We start from the raw sequence: 12,273 nt of genomic DNA on the forward strand, positions 1-12,273 counted from the left end.
TCAAGGTAGTTGTGTCCTCTGTTTCTTCCCAGTATCAAAGCACGTTATATTCTAAACGTTGTTCACTTGTATATGTAATCTCAATATGAAAGGAATAATTCATCATTTGCTGGTTTAAGGCTGTTTCGATATTGTGTACAATTAACATCATTTCAAAAATGGTATCGTATTAAGTGGCGTTCTGCTGTTCAGAGTTTTAGGAGGTTATTTCCTGTCAAAACAGGAAGTTCTGTTCTTTAATGATTTATTTGAGAGCTGCCAATAAGCTTTAAAAATATGAGACACTTGAAGAGTTCCTGATAGTCTTGTTGTGGAAATGAGCATATTTCCTGAGGAAGCCGGGAGATGGGATATCCAGACAAGAATCAGACAATGAATCTCAAAGCACAAAATAAAACAACACTTCACAGGATTTAAAGAGCACAGAGCTTGGTAAGCATGCTGTTATGAAACACAGGCTAATTGTGCCTCTGTAGCCACCAAGAATAACAAAGTCATTTTTTTCAGAGCCTCCTCCTTCCCTTTCTGCCAGCAGATTTCTGAATGGATACTGAATCCACGAACACCACCTCACTACTTTTTTGCACTACTTACTTAATTTAACTATTATAATACATATATACTGTAATTCACAGATTTTTATTATTATGTATTGCAATGTTGTGGGCACGTGGCCAAGTGGTTAAGGCATTGGACTAGCGACCTGAAGGTCGTGAGTTCGAGCCCCAGCCGAGGGAATGTGTTGTGTACTTGAGCAAGGCACTTAATCACACATTGCTCTGTGACGATACTGGTGCCAAGCTGTATGGGTCCTAATGTCCTTCCCTTGGACAACATTGGTGTCGTGGAGAGGGGAGACTTGCAGCATGGGCAACTGCTGGTCTTCCATACAACCTTGCCCAGGCCTGCGCCCTGGAGAGTGAAGACTTTCCAGGCGCAGATCCATGGTCTCGCAAGACTAACGGATGCCTTTAATTGCAATGTACTACTGCCACATAACAGCAACTTTCACAACGTATGTGGGTGATATTAAACCTGATTCTGATTCGGAGCAAAGTCAAAACATGTGCAACAACAACAACTTGCATTTACTGAGTTCCATTGATGCAGCAAAATGCCCCAGGCTACTTCCCAGGAATCCTATTATACAATATCCACTATTTTGGGAGATTTCCCCTCAAAAGCTGGAGGCTTTTGCACAAGGAAGGTACAGCAACGCCTCTACTTTCTTAGAAGTTTGTGCAGATTTGACATGGGATCTAAAACTTCAACAAACTTCTATTGATGCACAGGGGAGAGTATCCTGAATGGTTGCAGCATTACTTGGTACAGAAACACCAATGCCCAAGAATGAAAAAGCCCAGAAAGTAGTGAATACAGCCCCATCCATCACAGGAAAAGCCCACCCCACCATTAAGAACATCTACAAGGAACACTTCCACAAGAAAACAGCATCCATCACCAAGGATCCCAACCATCTAGGCACTGCTCCCATCATGCTGTTGTCATTGGGAGGTGGCCTCAAGTCCCACACCACCAGGTTCAGGAACAATTAATACTCTTCAACCATCAGGCTCTTGAAACAGCATGGATAACTTCACTCACCTATGGATTCACTTTCAAGGACTCTACAACTCATGATCTCAATATTATTTATTACTTTACTCTAAAGTATTTCTTTACATTTTAGATACTGTTGAGGGGGATGACCTACCAGGGGGAGCTGCAGCAACCAGCTCTCCGGCACTGAGTCCGGTGCTGTGGCTCAGAAGAGAGGAGAGGTGAAGAGGACTCCATTGGTGATGGGAGATTCCATAGTTGGAGGAATAAAGACGAGATTCTGTGGATGTGATAGAGACACCCTGATAGTACGTTGCCTCTCAGGTACTAGGTCTATGGCATTCTAAAGGGGGAGGAAGAGCAGCCAGAAGCCTTGGTACATATTAGCACCATTGACATAGGTAGGAATGGTGAGGAGGTCCTGAAAGAGTTTAGGGAGCTAGGTAGAGATCTGAAAACCAGGACCTCCAGGGCAGTAAACTGCCACACATCAGTGAGGATAAGAAAAGGGACACTTGGCAGGTACATGTATGGGTGAGTAAGTGGTGCAGGGAGCAGGGGTTCAGACCTCCTCACCATTGGGATCTCTTCTGGGGAGAGGGGTCCATAAGGGATGGGTTATATCTGAACCTGAGGGGGACCAATATCCTTGTGGGCAGGTTTGCTGGAGTTGTTCAGGAGGGCTTAAACTAATTTGGCAGTGGGATGGGAGCCAGAGTTGGAGGGATGAGCATGGGGCAGTTGGTTTACAAACAGAAGCAGTGTGTAAGGAGACTGCTAGCAATGACAGGCTAGTATACAGAATAAGGTAGATGAACTTGTAGCACTGTTAGAGATTGGCATGTATGAAATTATAGACATCGCCGAATCATGGCTAAAAGAAGATTATAGCTGGGAGATTAACATCCAAGGATACACATTGTATCAGAAAGACAGGCAGGTATGTTGGTAAAAAATTAAATCAAATCCTTAGAAATAGGTGTCATAGGGTCAGAAGATGTAGAATCCTTGTGGGTAGGCTAAAGAAAATGGAAAGATAAAAAGACCCTGATAGGAATTATATCTGGACTTCCGAGCAGTAGCAAGGATGTGGGATACAAATTAAAATGAGAGATAGAAAATGCATGTCAAAAGGACAATGTTACAATAGCCATGGGGGATTTCAATATGTAGGTTCATTTGGGAAAATCAGATTGGTGCTTGATCTCAAGAGGGAGCATTTGTAGAATGCCTAAAAGATGGCTTTTTTAGAGCAGCTTGTGGTTGAGCCCACTAGGGAATCAGCTATTCTGGATTGGGTGTTGTGCAATGAACTAGAAATGATTAGAGAGCTTAAGGTAAAGGAAACTTTGGGGGAGCAGTGATCATAATATGATGGTGTTCACTCTGCAATTTGAGAGGAAGAAGCTTAAGTCAGTTGTATCATTGTTACAGTGGAGTAAAGGGAATTACAGATACATGAGAGAGAAGTTGGCTAAAGTTGATTGGAAGGGGACATTAGCAGGGAAAATGGCACAGCAACAATGTCTGGAGCTTCTGGGAGCAATTTGGAAGGCACAGGACAAGTATATCCCAAATAAGAAGTATTCTAAAGGCAGGTTGACACAATCATGGTTGACAAGGGAAGTCAAAGCCAACATAAAAGCCAAAGAGAGGGCATATAATAGAGCAAAAAATAAGTGGGAAGTTAGAGGATTAGGAATCTTTTATAAAAGCAACAGAAGACGACTAAGAAAGTGATAAAAAGGGAAAAGGTGGAATATGAATGTAAACTGATCAATATTATTAGAGGATACCAAAAGTTTCTTCAGATATATAAAGATTAAAAGAGAGGCAAGAATAGATATTAGACTGCTGTAAAATGAAGCTGGAGAGGTAGTAATGAGGGGCAAGGAAATGACAGATGAACTGAATAAATATTTTGACTCATTCTTTACTGTGGAAGACACTAGCAGTATGCTGGAAGTTTGAGAGTGTCTGGAGGCAGAAGTGAGTGAAGTTGCTTTTACAGGGAAGAAGGTGCTCAAGAAACTGAAAGGTCTGAAGGTAGATAAATCACGTGGACCAGATGGTGAACACCTCAGGGTTCTGAAAGAGGTAGCTGAAGAGTTTGTGCAGGCAATAGTAATAATCTTTCAAGAATCTATAGATTCCTGCATGGTTCCGGAGGACTGGAAAATTGCAAATGTCAAGAAGGGAGAGAGGCAGAAGAAAGGAAATTATAGGCCAAATAGTCTGGGGAGTTGTTGAAGTCGATTGCTAAGGATGCGGTTTTGGGATACTTGTCAACATGGTTTCCTTGAGGGAAAATCCTGTCCTACAAATCTGGTGGAATTCTTTGAACGAATAAAAAGCAGAATAGACAAAGGAGAATCAGTGGATGTTGTATACTTGGATTTTCAGTAGTCCTTTCACAAGGTGCCACATATGACGCTGCTTAACAAGTTAAGAGCCCATGCTATTACCATAAAGATACTAGCATAGATAGACCACTGGCTGATCAGCAGGAGACAAAGTATGGGAATAAAAGGAGCCATTTCTGGTTGGCTGCCGGTGACTAGTGGTGTTCCACCGGGGTATGTGTTGGGACCACTTCTTTTTACATTCCATGTCAATGATTTGGATGATAGAATTGATGGCTTTGCCACCAAATTTGCAGATAATATGAAGAGAGGTGCAGGGGCAAGTAGTATTGAGGAAGCAGAGAGGCTGCAGAAGGTCTTGGACAGATTAGGAGAAAGGGCAAAGAGGTGCCAGATGAAATACAGTGACAGGGAGTATATAGTCATGCACTTTGGTGGAAGAAATAAAAGAGCAGAATATTTTCTAAATGGAGAGAAAATACAAAAATCTGAGTTGCAAAGACACTTGGGAGTCCTCACGCAGGATTCCCTAAATGTTAATTTGCAGGTTGAGCCTGTGGTGAGGAAAGCAAATGCAATGTTTGCATTCATTTTGAGAGGACGAGAATGGAAAAGCAAGGATGTAACATTGAGGCTTCATAAAGCACTAGTGAGGCCTCATTTGGAGTATTGTGAGCAGTTTTGGGCCCCTTATCTAAGAAACGCTGTGCTGACATTGGAGAGGATTCAAAGGAGGCTCACGAAGATGGTTCCGAGATTGAAGGGCTTATCACATGGAGCGTTTGATGGCTCTGGACCTCTACTCACTGGAATTCAGAAGAATGAGGGCAGATCTCATTGAAACCTATGGAATGTGGAAAGATATCAACAGAGTGGATGTAGAGAGGATGTTTCCTATGGTGGGGCAGTCTAGAATCAGAGGACACAAAGGTATACAAAACCATGAGGAGTATGGACAGAGAGAGTGCAAGCAGGATTTTTTTCACTGAGGTTGGGTGGGACAACAACCAGAGGTCATGGGTTCAGAGGGAGGGGTCAGAAGTTTAAGGGGAACATGAGTGGAAACTTCCTCACTCAGAAGGTGGTGAGAGTGTGGAATTAGCTGCCAGCACAAGTGGTGTATGTGAGTTTGATTTCAACATTTAAGAGAAGTTTGGACGGGAACATGGATAGTAGGGATATGGAGGGTCATGGTTCTGGTGCAGGTCAATGGAAGTAGACAGCTTAAATGGTTTTAGCACGGACTAGATGGGCTAAAGGGCCTGTTTCTGTGCTGTACTTCTTTATGACTATGACACAGCCTTCGAATAAAGGGAAGTCTATTTAGAACACAGATGAGGAGGAGTTTCTTTAGCCAAAGAGTGCTGGATCTGTGCAATTCAATGCCACACAGGTGGCTGTGGAGACCAAGTCATTGGGTACATGTAAGCCAGTGGTTGGTAGATTCTTGACTAGTCAGGTCATGAAGGGTTACGGGGAGAAGGCAGGAGATTGGGGCTGAGAGGGAAATCGATGAGTCATACTGAAATGGTGGAGCAGACTCGATGGGCCAAATGGCCTAATTCTGCTCCTATTGTTACCAGGTTCGGATATGGCCCAAGTGCGGAGTGACATACACTGAAGCAGGTCGGTAGTTCACAAAACTTTATTGCAAACAATGTTAAAGGAAGATAAACAATAAAAGCTAGGCCAAATAGGGCCGTTAACTAAAACTCTCAAATAGGAAACAAAGCCTACACTGCGGCTGAAAAGAAAATCTAAACATTAAACGAATACCGCTAGTCTTCAAAGCCAGTTGACTCGAAAGTCCAATTTCTCATGGAAGGCCAAAAGCAAACAGGCAGCGAAGCGTCGTTGTGCTCTGCCCAAGTCTCGACAAGCACTACGACAACAAGTATGGAGTTAAATACTATCACGATTAAATAATAATTAGCTGACACGTGCAAATTCACAAGCACAATTGCCGTATCTACTGCGCTGCTGAATCCGTGGTTGTGACACCTATATCTTATCTTATGGTCTATTTTATTTTATTGGAGATGTAGGGTGAACTGGCTTTTCTGGGCCAACAAGCTGCACTGCCCAGCAACCCATCTACTTAACTTACTGAACCATTTACTATGACCAATTAACCTAGAAACCACTACATCTTTGGACTGTGGGAGGAAACCAGAGCTCTGGGAAGAAATCTATATGCTCACGGGAAGGATGTACAAGTTTCTTACAAAGAGCGCCAAAATTGAACTCCGCATCGCGCTAACTGCGACACTAGTGGGGTGCCCCAGCATAAGCTAACTTCTAAGCTAGCATAAATAGACAATGCCAGGAATTCTTATAGGAGACATTGTGAAAGAGAAACAGAATCAATATTTTAAATCAGCAATTTCACAGATGCTGCCTGACCTACTAAGTTCTTCCAGAATTTTCTGTTTACAATTTAGATTTCTAGTATCTGCAATTTTTGGTATTTGAATTTCCAGGCCAAGATTTCTGAGTCCCTTCGATCTCTCAAGGGAGCATATTTTGTTGGTAGTGAACTTGCTTCTTCACTTGGAGAAGATACAGCTTCTTGACTCAGTTGAGTAAAGTCTTGTGTTATTGCCTACCTAATTTCTATTGAATTACGGTCTGAATATACTTGAGATTACAATCTTTTTGATATTTTGTTGTAAGAATTAAGTAATTTATGCATTCATCCCAATTTTGTCTATTTTCACGGTGTCTCTTCATACTGAATACTTCTTAGGTTGTTTTAAGAAGAAAATTCTATCATATTGTTTAAAATGTGTCTCTCTGTGTCCTGACTCTGGGTATTTATGCAATAAATTTGTTAATGGGTACCTCATTGTTAAATCTGAGTACTCTTGTAACATGTCTTTCTTTAGTACACCTTAATAAATCTCATATGTCTCTCTTTATCATTGATGCTGGATGGCATGCTGAAAATAAACCTGCTTATTCTTATGAGGAATCCTGATAAAGGGTTTCAGCCCGTCGACATTTTACTTCTATCCACGGATGCTGCCTAACCTGCTGAGTTCCTCCAGCATTTTGTGTTTGTTACTCAAGATTTCCAGTATCTGTTGAATCTTTTGCATTTATGAAGTGCTTATCCTTTATGCTTCATGATGCATTCAAATAGAAATGAACAGAATTGAGGATAGTTATCAAACACTAACTCTACCGACAAATCGTAAGAAAATGGATCTCAGCTCATTGATGACGTGCTCTCCCTACACAATTCTGTTGTCTTTTCCTGCACATCATCTCAGGTTCATTTTCAGTCTTGCTTCATTAGCTGATGCTAATTTAGCATCAATACCTCTACTTCCTTAGAAGTCTGCAGAGATTTGGTATCACATCTAGAACTTTGACAAATTTCTACAGATGTATATCGGAGAGTATATTGACTGGCTGCATCACAGCATAGTATGAAAACACCAATGCCTTTGAACCAAAAATCCTACAAAAGGTAGTAGATTCGACCCAGTACTTTATGAGTAAAGCCCTCCCAATCATTGTGCACATCTACATGAAACACTGTCATAGGAAAGCAGCATCCATCATCAGAGATCCCCACCATCCAGGTCATGTTCTCTTCTTGGTGCCGCCATCAGTGAGAAGGTCCAAGAGCCTCAGGACTTGCACCACAAGGTTCAAGAATAGTTACTTCCCCTCAGGTTCTTGAACAAAGGGGTTAACTACACTCACTTACCCATCCATTGAGATGTCCCACAGCTAATAATCTCACTTTAAGGACTCTTTATCTTATGTTCTCATTATTTATTGTTATTTATTTATATTTGCATTTGCACAGTTTGTTGGCTTCTGCACTCTGGTTGATCTTTGATTGCTCCTGTTTTAGTTACTATCCTATAGATTTGCTGAGGATGTCTACAGGAAAACGAATCTCAGAGTTGTATATGGTGGCATATAGGTACCTTGATAATAAAATTTACCTTGAACTTCGACGTTTGAAGTCATCATTAACTTGGCACCCTACCTTACTGAGCTGAGTTCTGCAAAGTTTTCGTATTTACTTGCTTTCACAATTATTTCAATTTGTTCATTGACTGGTTGCATTCTATAGCTCAAGATAAAATATTAATGCAAGCAACGCACTTCACTGCATGTTTCAATGATGAATAGACTTGAATCTTTACTGCTTCTTGTACATATGTACAGTCAATTCTATTGAGCTTTACATTACTACTCTGACAGAAACCTGATCACGTTAATCTTTAAAGATTTAGTTCTTTAGTGTTTATGGCCATTAGGTTGTCCTGATTGCATAGACACTGATCTATACCTGGAAGTATTGTGTCTATTGTATCTTGAAAGAGCTTCAGAGATACATTTTCGACTGTAGTTACAGATTTTTTTTTATAAAAGTACAGGCTCTTATGTGGATTATTCCTTGTCCACATTCAACTGAGCACTTGTAAGTGACAGATCTAGTTCCATGTCAAATTTAGCTCCTGTCAACTCTGCATTGATGTCCTGTGAAGCAGGTAATGATTACTGTTCACCATCGGCTGTACTCATCACATGGTTGAAAAGCTTTCTTTGCATTAGGTTCCATTACAGTCACTTTAGCCCATTCCCAGTGGATTGGCTTTGATAAAAAATCCATTGTGTCTTAATTTAACTAACTTTTCCTCCAGATGGTTCTTCAGGGACAGTTTGAAGTTTACAGCAGACTGGTCTTACAACAGACTTGATATGAATATAAGCATTATAGACTTTTATAACTGAGTAGGTATCATAGGCCCACAAAATTATTCAGCATGGAAATGGGCCCATTATCCCACTATGTCAATGCTGACCTTTCTCACCTATCTACACTGATCCCATCTGTCCACATTATGACCGTTCTTCTATTCCTTGCCTGTTTAAGTGTTTGTCTAAATGCTTCTTAATTGATTCTGTCACTGTCTTTACCAGCAAATTCTAGATATCAATGCTCTGTATTAAAAAAACACTCAGATCCCTTTTAAAACTCTTTCTCAACTTAAACCTATGCTCTCTTGCCCTCTCAGAATGGGATTAGACAAATATTCTTTGTATTAAATGAAAGGCTCAGATATCGGGACATACACTCCAAGATTCAAAATGAATGATGCAGAATCATTGAGCGATCAACACAGAAAGAGGCCCTTCAGCCCATCAATTCTGTACTGACCTAAAACCACTTTTGCACTAATCTCGGAGGGAGGAGAAGATGGCAGCACGACGCAGCTCGCAGCGGCCACTCCGGTGGTGATGTCTGTTATTTGTCAAGTAGGGTGCCGTGCACAATCCTGATTTGATGGAGACGGACGTGAGAGCACGGAGGAACATCTGGTAAAACTTCTGAAATGCCTGCTTTGCTGCTGCTGCTACTGTGTGATCCAGAATCTCCAGAGGAGAAGGCCCCGAGTCCTCGGCTTTGCTTGTTACTCGGCGGCCGGGGTGAGATCGAAGCACTTGGCAGAGGATGGTGCTCGGAGAGGCTGTGTCAGAGGGGCTGGTCGGAGGCTCGAAGTTTTCGGATGGACTCAGAGTCTGCTGCGGTCGGGTGCTTCCAATGGTGCTGCATCAGCAAGTTTGCGGCGCTTGGAGGTTCATGGCAGGGAGAGTTTCTCCCTTCTGCTACCTGCGTGAGATGATGAGACTATCGAGACTTTGAGACATTTTTTTACCGTGCCCATGGTCTGCTCTTCATTAAATTATGGTATTGCTTTGCACTGTTGTAACTATATGTTATAATTATGTGGCTTTGTAAGTTTTAGTCTTGGTTTGTCCTGTGTTTTTCTTGTGATATCATTCTGGAGGAACGTTGTATCATTTTTTAATGCATGCATTTCTAAATGACAATAAACGAGGACTGAGTGTCCTCATAATCTAATCCAACATTAATTTAATTAAAAACATGGGAAAGTCTGAAGATGCTGGAAATCCAGAGCTACACACCAAAAGTGCTGGAGGAACTCAGCAGGTCAGGCAGCATCAGTGGAAATGAATAGACAGTTGACGTTTTGAGCCATGATCCTTCTTCAGGACTGAGAAGGAAGGGGGAAGATGGCAGAAAAAGTAGTGGGTGGAGGGGAAAGAGGCTAGCTGGAAGGTGATAGGTGAAGCCAGGTGGATGGGAGAGGTCAAAGGCGGGAGAAGAATTTCATTTTATTTCTCCCCATATTCTCATCAGTTCTCCCTGATTCTACCACACATCCTCATAGCAGGGGCAATTTACAGGCATGGTTAGTGAGATCGTACTTTTTAGGATGGGGAGGAAAAGGGAGCACATGGAGGAAACCCAGAAAGCCATAGGGAGAACATGCAAACTGCACACAGACAGTACCCGAGGTCTGGTTTGAACCCACAACTGGATGTGCCACAATGTAACCAACTGGAACCAAAACGGGCATTTTGTCTAATTCTCCTTCTGATGCTTTTGCCAACAAAGCAGATGCCGTCACACCACAAGGCTTGAATTTTCCCTCTGTTTCAAACTTTTATAGTGCACTATTGAAACTAAATAATTGCCAGCATTTAATGGCTACACCATCTGATTTATGAAGTTACCGGCAAAGGCCCCATTGTTAGGATTCCTGTGCGATTAAACCCAGTCTAACCACTATATATGCACACATTTGAAGTCCCTCTTCCGGGGTACTATACCTCTTTAGCTTCATTCTGCTCCTATAGAAGAGTTACAGGAGCAATTTGTTGTTTTTCTTTCTCCATTGTCTGCTGAGATTAAATAATTTTAAAAACTAAAAGTAGGAAGGGAATATCCAGGTTAAATACGTTGACTTAACATTAAAAGGTGTGCTCTGTGGCCACTTTATTAGGTACCTCCTGTACCACTGAGTATACGTTTGTGGGCATTTTAGATAGATAGATAGATAGATATACTTTATTAATCCCGCGGGAAATTTGGTTTTGTTACAGCCGCACCAACCAAGAATAGAGCGTAAATATAGCAATACAAAAACCACAACAATCAAACAACAAAATGCAAACTATGCCAGATGGAAAATAAGTCCAGGACCAGTCTATTGGCTCAGGGTGTCTGACCCTCCACGGGAGGAGTTGCACTTTCGATGGCCACAGGCAGGAACGACCTCCCGTGCTGCCAGTGTTGTATCACGGTGGAATGTGGCCGAAGTCCAACAGTAAAAAGTTCAGTATCCAGTCTGCAAACACGTCGCTCGATCGTAATATACTCCGGATTGCACCATCCGTTGTTAAGCAGATCAGTAAGCACGAAACTCCTTTACGCTTACCGCTCTCAGTGCACTTCCGGTCGGCCGGAATGGTATTACCCACCGAACTCCTCTTCTCCAAAAGTCTCTGCTGTCTCGACCTGGTCCTCTTTCCTCGGCTTTGTGATTCCCCTCTGTGTGTTTTCCTCCAGATTTCAGCGGGGGTGTCCACCGCTCTGTTAGCTAAGCCAGCCAGGATTTTGCTGCTGTAGCTCATCTACTTCAAGGTTTGATGTGTTTTGCATTCAGAGATGTTGTAACACGTGGTTATTTGAGTTACTGTCCCCTTCCTGTCAGCTTGAATCTGTCTGGTCATTCTCCTCTGGCCTCTCAATAACAAGGTTTACTGTTTTTTTTGTTTATAATATGATTGTCTGTAAACTCCGGAGACTGTTGTGCATGAAAATCCCAAGACAGCAGCATTTTCTGAGATACTCGAACCACCCCATCTGGCACCATCATTCCATGGTCAAAGACACTTAGATCACATTTCTTCCCTATTACGATGTTTGGTCTGAACATTAATTGAACCTCTTGACCCTGTCTGTTTGCTTTTATGTAAAGAGTTGCTGTCATATGATTGGTTAATTAGATCTTGGCATTAATGAGCAGGTGTACAGGTATACCTAATAAAGCGGCTACTGAGTGTAAAACACTGGTTGTTTGAAATAGGAAAGTTGCTACAAACTCTCAGTAAGCTAGGTAGCTCCTTTGGAGTATAAAATAAAGTTAGAGCTTCAGCCAATGACTATCAACGGAACAGGGAATGCAGATTGCCCACAACCTTATTAATAGTGGAGCAGGTTTAAGGAGTTAAAGACAAACAAGAGAAAACCTGCAGATGCTGGAAACCAAAGCAACACACAAAAAGTGCTTGAGAAACTCAGCAAGCCAGGCAGCATCTACAGAATTCAGCAGAGTCGACATTTTGGGCTGAGATGGATCATCTGCCAACTTGTATTCCTTCCCCTCCCCTCTTCTTCTTATTGTGGCTTCTTCCCCCTTTCCTTTCCTTCTGATGAAGGGACTCGACCTGAAACACTGACCGTTTATTCCTCTCCACAGATGCTGTCTGACTTACTGAGTTCCACCAGCACTTTTGT

This window comes from Mobula hypostoma, chromosome 13, assembly GCF_963921235.1.
Source record: "Mobula hypostoma chromosome 13, sMobHyp1.1, whole genome shotgun sequence".
Taxonomy (NCBI): Eukaryota; Metazoa; Chordata; class Chondrichthyes; order Myliobatiformes; family Myliobatidae; genus Mobula; species Mobula hypostoma.